Genomic DNA, 12,612 nt, shown 5'->3' with positions numbered 1-12,612 from the left:
AAAAAAACTATTATTTCTCGGGTTATTATGGCGTAAGACCTTCAATGAGTCATTAAATGTCTTTCATAAACGAAACAAAAAATAAGGTCAATGAAGTTTAGGATATTATCACCACGAAATTATAAACTAATTTACATGAAGAAAGATTTTTTGTTGTGGACGAATTATAATTACAATAGAATTTATATAATAAAGCAAAACATATTACTATGTTTATCAACGTAAAGATAATTATCAAAGAATAAATGTAGTGAGTCACATACGCTAATTGTCCTTCTTAGTATTATTCTTTCTGACTTAATGTATACCGCCTTACCCTGGGTGTGTGTACAGTATGTGTGTGTGTAATAATAAATAATACTAATAAACGGTTTATTAATAGAGTTGGAGCCGGTGGTTGAAAATATACAAACTTACTAGTGATTTTGAGATAATAATATACGTTCAATACATTTACAGGGCTGTACAGCACATAAATGAGGAGCTGTTTATTATTTTAACAATAGATGGGATGGTGCTGTTCTTATATCTATCAATGCAGGCTCTTATGGGCTGAATTGTGTTGTAGTGGCGGACTGCGCTAGGTGGGCGGGGGACTGCTGGGCAGTAAGTGACGATGACGAGGATAGTGAAGTAGACCACTTTTATTTTTTTTTTTTTTTAGGTTAAGGTGGGGAATGGATGGAAGGCGTGCTAGGGCTCAATGCATAGCCAGACATGAGGGATAGAGAAGTCACAACATATAGTCGTGGGGGGAAAGGTTGGAAAAGAAGTTTAATGAGTTAAACAGAGGGGGACGACACCCCTTGTTTTACATATTACAGAGTTTGTTGGCTAACTAAGCTAACCTAGGATGTAGGATGAGGTTGCACAAAGTTTACTTAAGTAGACAATGACTAGTTTGATTTTACAATTACAAGTTTATTAAAATCTTATACTGTATTTCGTTATGGACTCACTAGATTGTGATTTGTTAAATGTGAACTTATATCACCTGTTTTAATCTAAGGTGAATCACTGTGGCGGACATAGATGGATCGCGGGTTGGGTTGTTGTAGTGAGGGCAGACTCCTTGGCCACCAGGCGTGGGGTCGCCCTCCGTTGATGTCTTCCCCTCGTAGGTGGTCTGGGCTGCGAGGGTCGTCCAGGAGCTTGTCCCAAACCTTCTTCCCTAGGCGATGGAACCTGACGTTGAGGGCCTCTGTTTTATTTCTTAGGTGGATGGTTTCCACTGTCTCCTGGTAGGGTGGCGCTTGGCCACTGGCTGACCTCAAACACTTGTTTTGGAAGCTCTGTAGTTGTTGTAGTCTAGTCTTCCCGAGTGTGACGAGTGGTATTGATGGGTACTCCAACACAGGCCTCACCAGCGCCTTGTACAGGTGAACTTGTATCTTCTCAGGCATCAATTTAAAACGTTTTAATTTGGATGCGGCGACTTTGGCTTTATTTAGTCTGTCCTTCACGTGGGAAATGATGCCCGTCCGAGAAATGATGAGGCCGAGCAACCTGCCTTGTTTAGAGTACTCAATCTCTTCGTCGTCGATCATCAATGGGGCCGGCTTGAATTTGGCTATGGGTATGACCTCAAATTTCGTTTTGTTTGTTATTATTTTCCATTTATTTTCATACTCCGAGATCTCCTCTATTGCCCGAGCAGTGAGTCGCGCCATCCTTGCTGTGGACCTTCCTGGGCAGGTGACGATCTGTGTTACATCGTCGGCAAACATGACGTACTCGCTGCCGACGATTGGGGGTGGCAGGTCAGCCGTGTAGAGTGTGTAAAGGGTTGGTGAGAGACAAGAGCCCTGAGGCACGCCGCTCGATAGTGAGAATTCTTCTCCACAATGTTCTTGCATCTTGATTTTGGCTCTGCGGTTCGTAATGAAGTTACACAGCAGGCGCGTCAGGTTTTCGGGTAGCCCCAGTTGAATCATCTTATACTGCAGCCCCGCGTGCCAAACTTCGTCAAACGCCTTGCTGACGTCCCTCAGTACTATGTTACACTGAAGGCGGCTACTAGTACTCATGGCATTGGTGATCTGCTCGTAGGCCTGGTCTATAGCGGTGGATGTGCCTCGGTACTGGCGGACGCCGAACTGGTGGGGATTATGCACGTCTTCGTCCTGCAGATACATCCGGAACCGTGTGTTTACTATTTTTTTCGAGGATTTTGGCAGGTACCTCTAGCAACGATATTGGTCGAAAGTTTTCGACTTTGTTTGGAGGCTTCCCTGCTTTTGATATGAGGCGAATAACGGCGATTTTGAACATCTTAGGGAAGTATCCAGAGGCGAGGCAGGCGTTGCATATATGAGCAAGCCTCTCTATCATGTTGTCGGGTAGTTGATCCAGGATCTTCTTGTTAATGTGGCTTTGCCCAGATGATTTGTTTTTAAACCCTTTTATGACGGCTGACACATCTGCAGGAACTATGCGCTCCGTCAGGTAGCTTCCGTCCACCAGTCTAGTGAAGTCAGTCCGTTGGAGCGGCTGGAGCAGGTGCTGATGATCCTGCACCTGACCTAAAATGTCCTCCTCAAACTCTCTGTCGAAGCCCTCGTTCTCCTGTTCACTAATGGCAAGGATCTTCCGTGAATATCGCCGATGTAATTGTTCGTGGTTTTCTTCCTCGAATATTTTCACATATTATTGGTTGAGCAGGTAAGGGACCGTGCTAGAGGTGGCACCCATCAGTCGCTTGATCCCTTTCCAGAATGCAGCAGAATCGCGGTAATTGTTGGCTGCCTCCCACACCAAGGCGGCCCACTTTTGTTCATGTAGACGTTTGCTCTCGTGCTGGATGTCCGTCTGTAGCTCTCGGTACCTGTCTCTCAGCTCTTGCGTCCACCCGCGGATACTGGCTGGCTGTCTTACGTGTTCGTACTGGACACTGAGCTGCCTCAGCTGGTGACTAGTGTGAGGATGGGGAATGGTCCTGTGATTGGTGGTTGAGATGTTGTTGTCCATCTCCGTCTTCACATCCATGTAACATTGTTCGACCGCGTCGTCGATGTCATTGGGGCTGGCTTCTTCCAGGTATCTCCCCTGCTTGAGACTGAGAGACTCCTTGAAGGAGTCCCAGTGTGCCCCTTTGAGGCTTGACCTGATGTTGGCGGGGATCATAATGGGATTGGATGAGAGCGTCACGACGACTAGCAGGTGATCGCTGGGACTGATGGGTCCGGCGGTAACGTGCCTGTTCAGGACGGCCTCGTTGTTAGAGAGGATTATGTCGGGTGTTGTGGCACTGGCACGTCTGATCAATGTCGGGAAATCTGGCCCGAGGTGTTGCAGTTTTCCCCTTCTGATATTGTCATACAGCGCCACATCGACGTTGTTCTCATTACCGTGTCCGAGTATGGCGTGGCACGCATTTAACTCCCCAATGATGTATGTTGGTTTTCTGTGGCATAGCAACTGGTTGAGGTCTTGTTCGGGTAAGTAAGGACGTCTGGGAGGTAGGTACACTACCAAACCCTGCGAGTGCATAGTGGTGGAGGTCACTGAGAGATGGCATTTCCAGGGTGGAGAGAGCGTTGTTGTAGCTGGAGTAGTCTGCACCGAGCATGATTCTGCAGGCCCTCTCCTCTACCTTTTCCAACTGACGCTGTTGGATAGAGTTGAGAGAAGACGACCAGGCTGGTGACGCATACGTTAATTTGGGGAGTATAAGTGCGTTGTAGATAGTTCTCAGCTCTGGCGTGGGTGCCCCAAGTGACCTAAGTCGTCGTAGCATGTAGAGTCGGTACGAGGCTGCCCTGATTGTGTTGCTTACATGGGTCTTCCAGTGCAGTTTGTGGTCTATAGTTATACCCTGGAGCTTGGCAGACTGCACTAACTGGAGAGGATGGGCACCCACTGTAACTGCTGGAGCTTGCACTGGAGTGGTGGCGGTATTGAAGTGCATGACTACGGTTTTGGTGTGAATGATGGTGATCTTGTTCTCCGTAGTCAATGCCTGTAGCCTGTCCACGGTGCCTGCAGCGATGAGTAGTCCGGTGAGGTGCTGTCCACTGTAACCCCCACAGTGCAGTCATCCACGTACTTCCACCTGTGAAGAGGTCCGAGAGAGCGTCGTTGATCAGGATCAGGAAGCACAGTGGTCCCATCTTGGTCACCTGGGGAACACCGCAGGTGAGGTGTTGGAATGTGGAGACAGAACCCTGGTACCTCACTGCCTGTGTGTGTGTGTGTGTGTGTGTGTGTGTAACCGACAAATTAGTGAATATGGTATCTCGAACAAATTGGTACCGATTTCCATGAAACAATATCAAGCAAAAAATGATCTTGGAACAGCTCAGTAATCAGCTTTTGTCCACCAGATGTTGGGGAGTAAACCCGTCTTGTCTTTATGACGACGAAAAACCTTGGTTCCTTTGATCAATTGTCTATATATATATATATATATATATATATATATATATATATATATATATATATATATATATATATATATATATATATATATATAGCTCACCCGCTAGGCAACGGTATATATACATATATACTATATATACTATATATAATAAATATATACTATATACACTAGCAGAATCGCCGCTTATCCGCTAGACAACGGTAGGACGCCACCCTCCGTGAGGCTCCACATTGTCTCACTGTTTGGTCCCCAAAACTTCTTCTTCCCTCAATAGTTCATTAATGGTGTATTTAAGTTCCACCATGTTTTTCACTACACCAGTACAGCAAAGTATATTATTTTAGCATTAAACTGTTATTATTTTATTGTCTAATCATCACTACATATAACACCACCCATCATCACTACATATAACATCATCCATCATGACTACATATAACACCACCCATCATCACTACATATAACATCATCCATCATCACTACATATAACACCACCAATCATCACTACGTATAACACCATCCATCATCACTACATATAACACCACCCATCATCACTACATATAACAATATCCATCATCACTACATATAACATCATTAATCATCACTCCATATAACACCATCCATCATCACTACATATAACACCATCCATCATCACTACATATAACAACATCCATCATCACTACATATAACATCATCCATCATGACTACATATAACACCACCCATCATCACTACATATAACACCATCCATCATCGCTACAGATCGGTAACGTAGTTTCCGAGATTCTCGTGCGGACACACACTCACAAACAGACATATTTCTTTGTTTTATATAGATAAATTGTCTAATCATCACTGCATATATCACCACCCATCATCACTACATATAGCACCACCCATCATCACTACATATAACATCATCCATCATCACTATATATGACACCACCCATCATCACTGCATATATCACCACCCATCATCACTACATATAACACCACCCATCATCACTACATATATCAACACCCATCATCACTACATATAACACCATCCATCATCACTACATATAACCCCACCCATCATCACTACATATAACACCATCCATCATCACTACATATAACACCACCCATCATCACTACATATAACAACATCCATCATCACTACATATAACATCATCCATCATCACTACATATAACACCACCCATCATCACTACATATAACACCATCCATCATCGCTACAGATCGGTAAAGTAGTTTCCGAGATTCTCGTGCGGACAAACACACGCACAAACAGACATATTTCTTTGTTTTATATAGATAAATTGTCTAATCATCACTGCATATATCACCACCCATCATCACTACATATAGCACCACCCATCATCACTACATATAACATCATCCATCATCACTATATATGACACCACCCATCATCACTGCATATATCACCACCCATCATCACTACATATAACACCACCCATCATCACTACATATATCAACACCCATCATCACTACATATAACACCATCCACCACCACTACATATAACACCATCCATCATCACTACATATAACACCATCCATCATCACTACATATAACACCATCCATCATCACTACATATAACACCACCCATCATCACTACATATAACACCATCCATCATCACTACATATAACACCACCCATCATCACTACATATAACCCCACCCATCATCACTACATATAACACCATCCATCAACACTACATATAACACCACCCCCCATCACTACATATAACACCATCCATCATCACTACATATAACACCATCCATCATCACTACATATAACACCATCCATCATCACTACATATAACACCACCCATCATCACTACATATGACAACATCCATCATCACTACATATAACACCATCCATCATCACTACATATAACACCATCCATCATCACTACATATAACACCATCCATCATCACTACATATAACACCACCCATCATCACTACATATAACACCATCCATCATCACTACATATAACACCATCCATCATCACTACATATACACCATCCATCATCACTACATATCATCACTACATATAACATCACTATCCATCATCACTACATATAACACCATCCATCATCACTACATATAACGCCATCCATCATCACTACATATAACACCATCCATCATCACTACATATAACACCATCCATCATCACTACATATAACCATCATCACTACCACTATAACTACCACCACCATCATAACATTAATATCAACAGACTCTACCACCACCAATATCACCCAATATTACATCACCATCACCACTACAATAACACTTCATTCACTGTCAACACTACTACCCATCACTACATATAACACCATCCATCATCATCAATATAACACTATCCATCATCACTACATATAAACAATCATCCATCATCACTACATATAACAATATCCATCATCACTACATATAACACCACCCATCATCACTACATATAACACCATCCATCATCACTACATATAACACCATCCATCATCACTACATATAACAACCATCCATAATCACTACATATACCATCCATCATCACTACATATAACACCATCCATCATCACTACATATAACACCACCCATAATCACTACATATAACAACATCCATCATCACAATATAATATCATCATCCATCATCACTACATATAACACCATTCATCATCACTACATCAATAAATATGCAAGTAAATCACTGTAGGTGCGCGTGATCTAGGTATATGCTGATAACCACAAGGAAAGATGAAAACACGAAGTTCCCAAGCGCTTTCGTGTGAGAAGGCCGGGTCACCTGACCATCTGACCTGACCTCCAACCGTTGTGTGCTATTTAAAGATTAGTAGGGTCATTACCTAATACCTGACCATTGTGGACCTGGTCTCACCCTCCTCTGTATATATACACCTTGATTTGTATTTCTCTCTAGTCTCTACTCACCCCTGAAGATATGAATTACACGAAAGCGCTTGGGAACTTCGTGTTTTCTTCTTTCCTTGTGGTTATCAGCATATATATATATATATATATATATATATATATATATATATATATATATATATATATATATATATATATATATATATATATATATATATACATACGTGTGTATGTGTGTGTGTGTGTGTGTGTGTGTGTTCAAGTATTTCAGAGTCTCTGGGTAAGCAGATGGGTAAAAAGAGAAGGAGTTCCATAAACCAGTCTTCAGCATCAAAACAAGAATCCGAGAAGCATCCAGTGAAAAGCCAAAAGCATGATTCCAGAAAATTCAAACAAGATTGGAACAAAGATTCCAAATTAAGATGCTTTGAAAGTCATGGGGATAAGACGTTTTGTTTTGTTTGCTCTAAAATTATTGAAGGTAGTGTATCACATCTTTATAGGCATCTGCAGTCAACTTATAAGACAAGAGCTTCTGTAGTAACACCATCTACTGATATAAGAGAGCAGAAAGGTAAAGGTTTCTCATTGAAGAAAAGGTGTAAAAAGGGTAGATTATTATGGCTAAAACTTATTTGTGACCATAATGTCCCATTCAGTTTGATGTATCATTTAACAAAGACTGCAGCGAAAGCAACTCCAGACTAAAAAATTCCTACAAATATACATTCTGGCCGGACTGCATCTAGAGGTCTGGTTGTAAATTGTATAGACAAGGAAAGCTTAGATATAATTGTAGATAAACTTAGGACACAAAGATTTTCCCTATTAGTTGATGAAAGCACAGATGTGTCAACTGGATAATAATACATAATCTGTAAAGGACATTTTCCTGCAGTTAATTGATGTGTCTGATGCGTTTTGCTGCTGACAATGCAGCGGTGATGATGTGTAATTATAATGGTCTGAAATCAAAACTCCAACAGGTTTCACCTAATCTGTTTGTTATTGGTTGCGTCTGTTATTCATTGCATCTTTGTTGCTCATACGGTTCAGATTTCAGATTTGCCCCCGAGGGGGCTAGTTTATTGGGCACCCCCTTACATCCTGTGCAAGGTGAAGCGCAGAAGCGTTTACAGCGCCCAACAGGGAAGTATGAAAAGTTCATACTTGCCTTTATGACTCGTACATTAAGGGCGTAAAAGCCTGAAGGGTCATAGGTTCTGTCAAGTTACATAAAGTGAGAGAATGATGAGTGTGTGGGGGAAAAGTTCCCGGTACATTTTATCTGTTTATGGCAAAGAGTGGCAGGTCCCTAATAATGTCAAATGCTGTAAGGGCTCTACTTAACTCCAAATAATAACAAATACATAATAATAAGCAGCATTATATAAATAAACTAATATTAATACAAAGCAATTGACGACCCAAGGAGCAGAACAAAGACAAAACACCAATAAGAAAGATGAAGGATCTGAAGTTGAGCCTAGGATTTTCTTACCCTACTGTATTTAAGTTTCACCCACTTTTCCTTCAACCCTAATAATCTTCTTTTCACCTTCTTAAATCAAAAGACTTCGTATCGTACCTAAAGTAGTATAAGACTTATGCAGAGATCTCTACAATTATCTCTGCAATAGCTCAAAACGTTTAAATGAATTCAAACAATTTCAAGAACTCACGAATATAGAGCCATACAAAATTTTACACCCCAGCCAAACACGATGGTTGTCTTTGTAATGTGTGGGAGACAGAATTTTGGAGTTATGGAAAGTTCTTGTTTTATATTTTCAAAATGCTGCTCTTGAAGACCATTTAGAGTCTGCTCAGAAAATTCACGCAGGATTGATGAGTCCAATCTATAAGATGTACTTTCATTTATTAAGGTATATCCTACCTTTTGTTACTAAAATGAACAACGAATTCCAAAGTGAAGGTGTTCAAATACAACATGCATGCGAAAAAAAATGTGCTTTATTCAGAACAGTTCTTTCAAATTACTTGAAGAGAGATGTGCTTAACAACCAAGACTTATTTTCAATGAACGCCCATGATCCCCAAACCTTTGGTTCTAAAGTTCAGCGAATGATTCAGGGGGGAGGGTCAAATATTGAGCCCTCTCATGTTTGGAGTAGAGAGCTGGGAGTAGAGTGTTAGGAGTAGAGTGCTGGGAGTAGAGTGTTAGGAGTAGAGTGCTGGGAGTAGAGTGTAAGGAGTAGAGAGCTGGGAGTAGAGTGTTAGGAGTAGAGTGCTGGGAGTAGTGTTAGGAGTAGAGTGCTGGAAGTAGAGTGTTGGAGGTAGAGTGTTAGGAGTAGAGAGCTGGGAGTAGAGTGTTAGGAGTAGAGAGCTGGGAGTAGAGTGTTAGGAGTAGAGTGCTGGAAGTAGAGTGTTGGAGGTAGAGTGTTAGGAGTAGAGAGCTGGGAGTAGAGTGTTAGGAGTAGAGTGCTGGGAGTAGAGTGTTAGGAGTGAGTGCAGGGTAGAGTGTTAGGAGAGTGCTGGGAGTAGAGTGTAAGGAGTAGAGAGCTGGGGGTAGAGTGTTAGGAGTAGAGTGCTGGGGTAGAGTGTTAGGAGTAGAGTGCTGGAAGTAGAGTGTTAGGAGAGAGGTAGGTGTTTGGAGTAGAGAGCTGGGAGTAGAGTGTTAGGAGTAGAGTGCTGGGAGTAGAGTGTTAGGAGTAGAGTGCTGGGAGTAGAGTGTTAGGAGTAGAGTGCTGGGAGTAGAGTGTAAGGAGTAGAGAGCTGGGAGTAGAGTGTTAGGAGTAGAGTGCTGGGAGTAGAGTGTTAGGAGTAGAGTGCTGGAAGTAGAGTGTTAGGAGTAGAGAGCTGGGAGTAGAGTGTTAGGAGTAGAGTGCTGGGAGTAGAGTGTTAGGAGTAGAGTGCTGGGAGTAGAGTGTTAGGAGTAGAGTGCTGGGAGTAGAGTGGGGGAGAGAGCTGGGAGAGTGTTAGGGGGAGCAGAGTAAGCGGAAGTGAGTAAGCGGAGGGAAGAGAGTAGAGATGAGCAGAGTGTTAGGAGTTGAGTGCTGGGGAGTAAAGTGTTAGGGAGTAGAGGTTGGGAGTAGAGGTTAGGCAGAGGCTGGGGAGTAGAGGTAAGGAGGAGAGCTGGGAGAGGCGCGGGGGAGTAGAGTGCTGGGAGAGTGCTGGGAGTAGAGTAAGGAGTAGAGAGCTGGAGGAGTGTTAGGAGTAGTGCTGGGAGAGAGGCAGAGTAGAGTGCTGGAGTAGAGTGGTGAGTGTAGGAGGTGAGTAGAGAAACTGGGAAATAGGAGGTTAGGAGAGTGCTGGGAGAGAGGTTAGAGGAAAAGGGAAGGTAGAGTGTTTTATAGAGGTTAGGAGGGAGAGTTAGGAGAGAATGCTGAGCAGGTGTTAGGGAGAGGTTGGCAGAGTGTTAGGAGTAGAGTGCTGAGTAGAGTGCTGGGGAGAGGCAGGGAGAGTGTTAGGAGTAGGTGTTAGGGAGTAGAGGCCGGGAGTAGAGTGCTGGAGGAGAGTGTTAGGAGTAGAGTGCTGGAAGTAGAGTGTTGGAGGTAGAGTGTTAGGGAGAGAGTGCTGGGGAGTAGGAGTGCTGGGAGTAGAGTGTTAGGGAGAGAGTGTTAGGAGCAGAGGCAGGAGTAGAGGTTGGGAGGAGGTAGCAGCAAGAGGGGAGCAGAGGGCTGGAAGGAGTGTTAGGAGAGTGCTGGGAGTAGAGTGCTGGGAGTAGGAGTGCCAGGAGAGTAGAGTGCTGAAGTAGAGGTTAAGGTAGAGGTTAGGGAGGAGTGCTGGCAGAGTGTTAGGAGTAGAGTGTGGGAGTAGAGTGTTAGGAGTAGAGTGCTGGAAGTAGAGTGTTATGTAGAGGCAAGGAGTAGAGTATGGAAGGGAGGCTGGGAGGAGGCGGAAAGAGCGTAGAGTGTTGGAAGTAGAGTGCTGGGGAGTAGAGCAAGTTAGGAGCAGAGCGGAAAGTAGAGTGTTAGGAGTAGAGAGCTGGGAGAGTGTTAGAGAGAGCTGGGAGTAGAGTAAGGAGTAGAGGCTGGGCAGAGTGTTGGGGAGTAGAGGTTAGGTGTAGAGAGCTGGGAGTAGAGTGTTAGGAGTAGAGAGCTGGGAGTGAGTGTTAGGAGGAGTGCTGGGAGTAGAGTGCACTGAGTCAGATGTATAAGATTAATAATATCAGTGGTGGCAGATGTTAGTAAAATCATAGAAAATTATGCAGCTAATGACTTATTCTTTTGTACAAATATTATAACCAAAACCTAATATTATTATTGGGGACCAATATTATATAAAACCTAAACTAACACAACATAAATGTAGTTACTGTATATAACAAAATATTAAAACAATAATTTAAATTTTGAATTAATATTTACAAGTAAATTAGTTGGCAAAACTGACCTGTTCTTAGTCTTTAGTTACTCTCAGGAGCGACTCTGCCTCCCTTAAGAGGTGATACAGCACCGCTCACAAGGTCTTATATGAGTCCCCTGGAGTGTAGCAGTGGCTTCCAGGACGTACCTGCCATGTCACACACACGTCATATCAGTAGGGGTGAGTGTGACTGGCCAGGGTGAGAAGAATATGAGGACCATGATTGACAACCAACGTGAATCATGTTTACAACAGCGGGACATAAACTGCAGAGTAGACAGCACAACATCTAAGTGCCTGTCAGAATACACACAAGTATATATACACCCATACAACACATGAAACGTACATATACGTGCACAAAACACACACACACACACACACACACACACAATACACATGCACAATAACACACCAATCTATGTAGTGCCTTGATTTACCAAAGGAACATAAGGGCCAAAAAATATTACAAAACAAGAAACCAAACAAGAGGAAGAAAACAAACAGACAAAAATAAACTACACAACCAACATAATCAACAACAAAAATAAAAAAATATTATCCCAACCCAACCAAATTAACTTTAATACCTCCTCGTCGACGAATCAAATCCTTCTTAACGCCAATTCTATAAAAAAAAACCTCTCTATTGGCTCTCAATTCAACTGTGTGTCTGGCAGCGAGATTAAGATGCCAACCATTCCATTATATGTGTTCCCTGGCGTTTAATTCTGATCACATTATATCACTACGTCTATACCTTTCTGGCACCCCCTTCTCATGCCCAGTGAGGAATATGCACTTACAAAGCCTGGCACAACACAGGTAATGATAAATAATATGAACTCTACCTTGTTTACTCTTAATTGGCTTCCTGTGTAACTCTTTAAGCTTGATTTTCTACACAAAGCATACACACACATCAATACACACAACATGCACAGAAAGCGATGAGTGTTAGTAACATTTGCAGATTCTAGATTGTCGTAGAAGTAGTAGT

General features: G+C 42.5%; 1 pseudogene; it reads left to right on the top strand.

The window, feature by feature from the left end:
* The first annotated feature begins 8,197 nt into the window (after positions 1 to 8,197).
* Positions 8,198 to 12,612, top strand: part of LOC121871656 — a 19,484-nt pseudogene continuing 15,069 nt past the window's right edge.

The sequence above is a fragment of the Homarus americanus genome, unplaced genomic scaffold, assembly GCF_018991925.1.
Source record: "Homarus americanus isolate GMGI-L3 unplaced genomic scaffold, GMGI_Hamer_2.0 scaffold39675, whole genome shotgun sequence".
Taxonomy (NCBI): domain Eukaryota; kingdom Metazoa; phylum Arthropoda; class Malacostraca; order Decapoda; family Nephropidae; genus Homarus; species Homarus americanus.
This window is presented reverse-complemented; position numbering and strand designations above follow the sequence as displayed.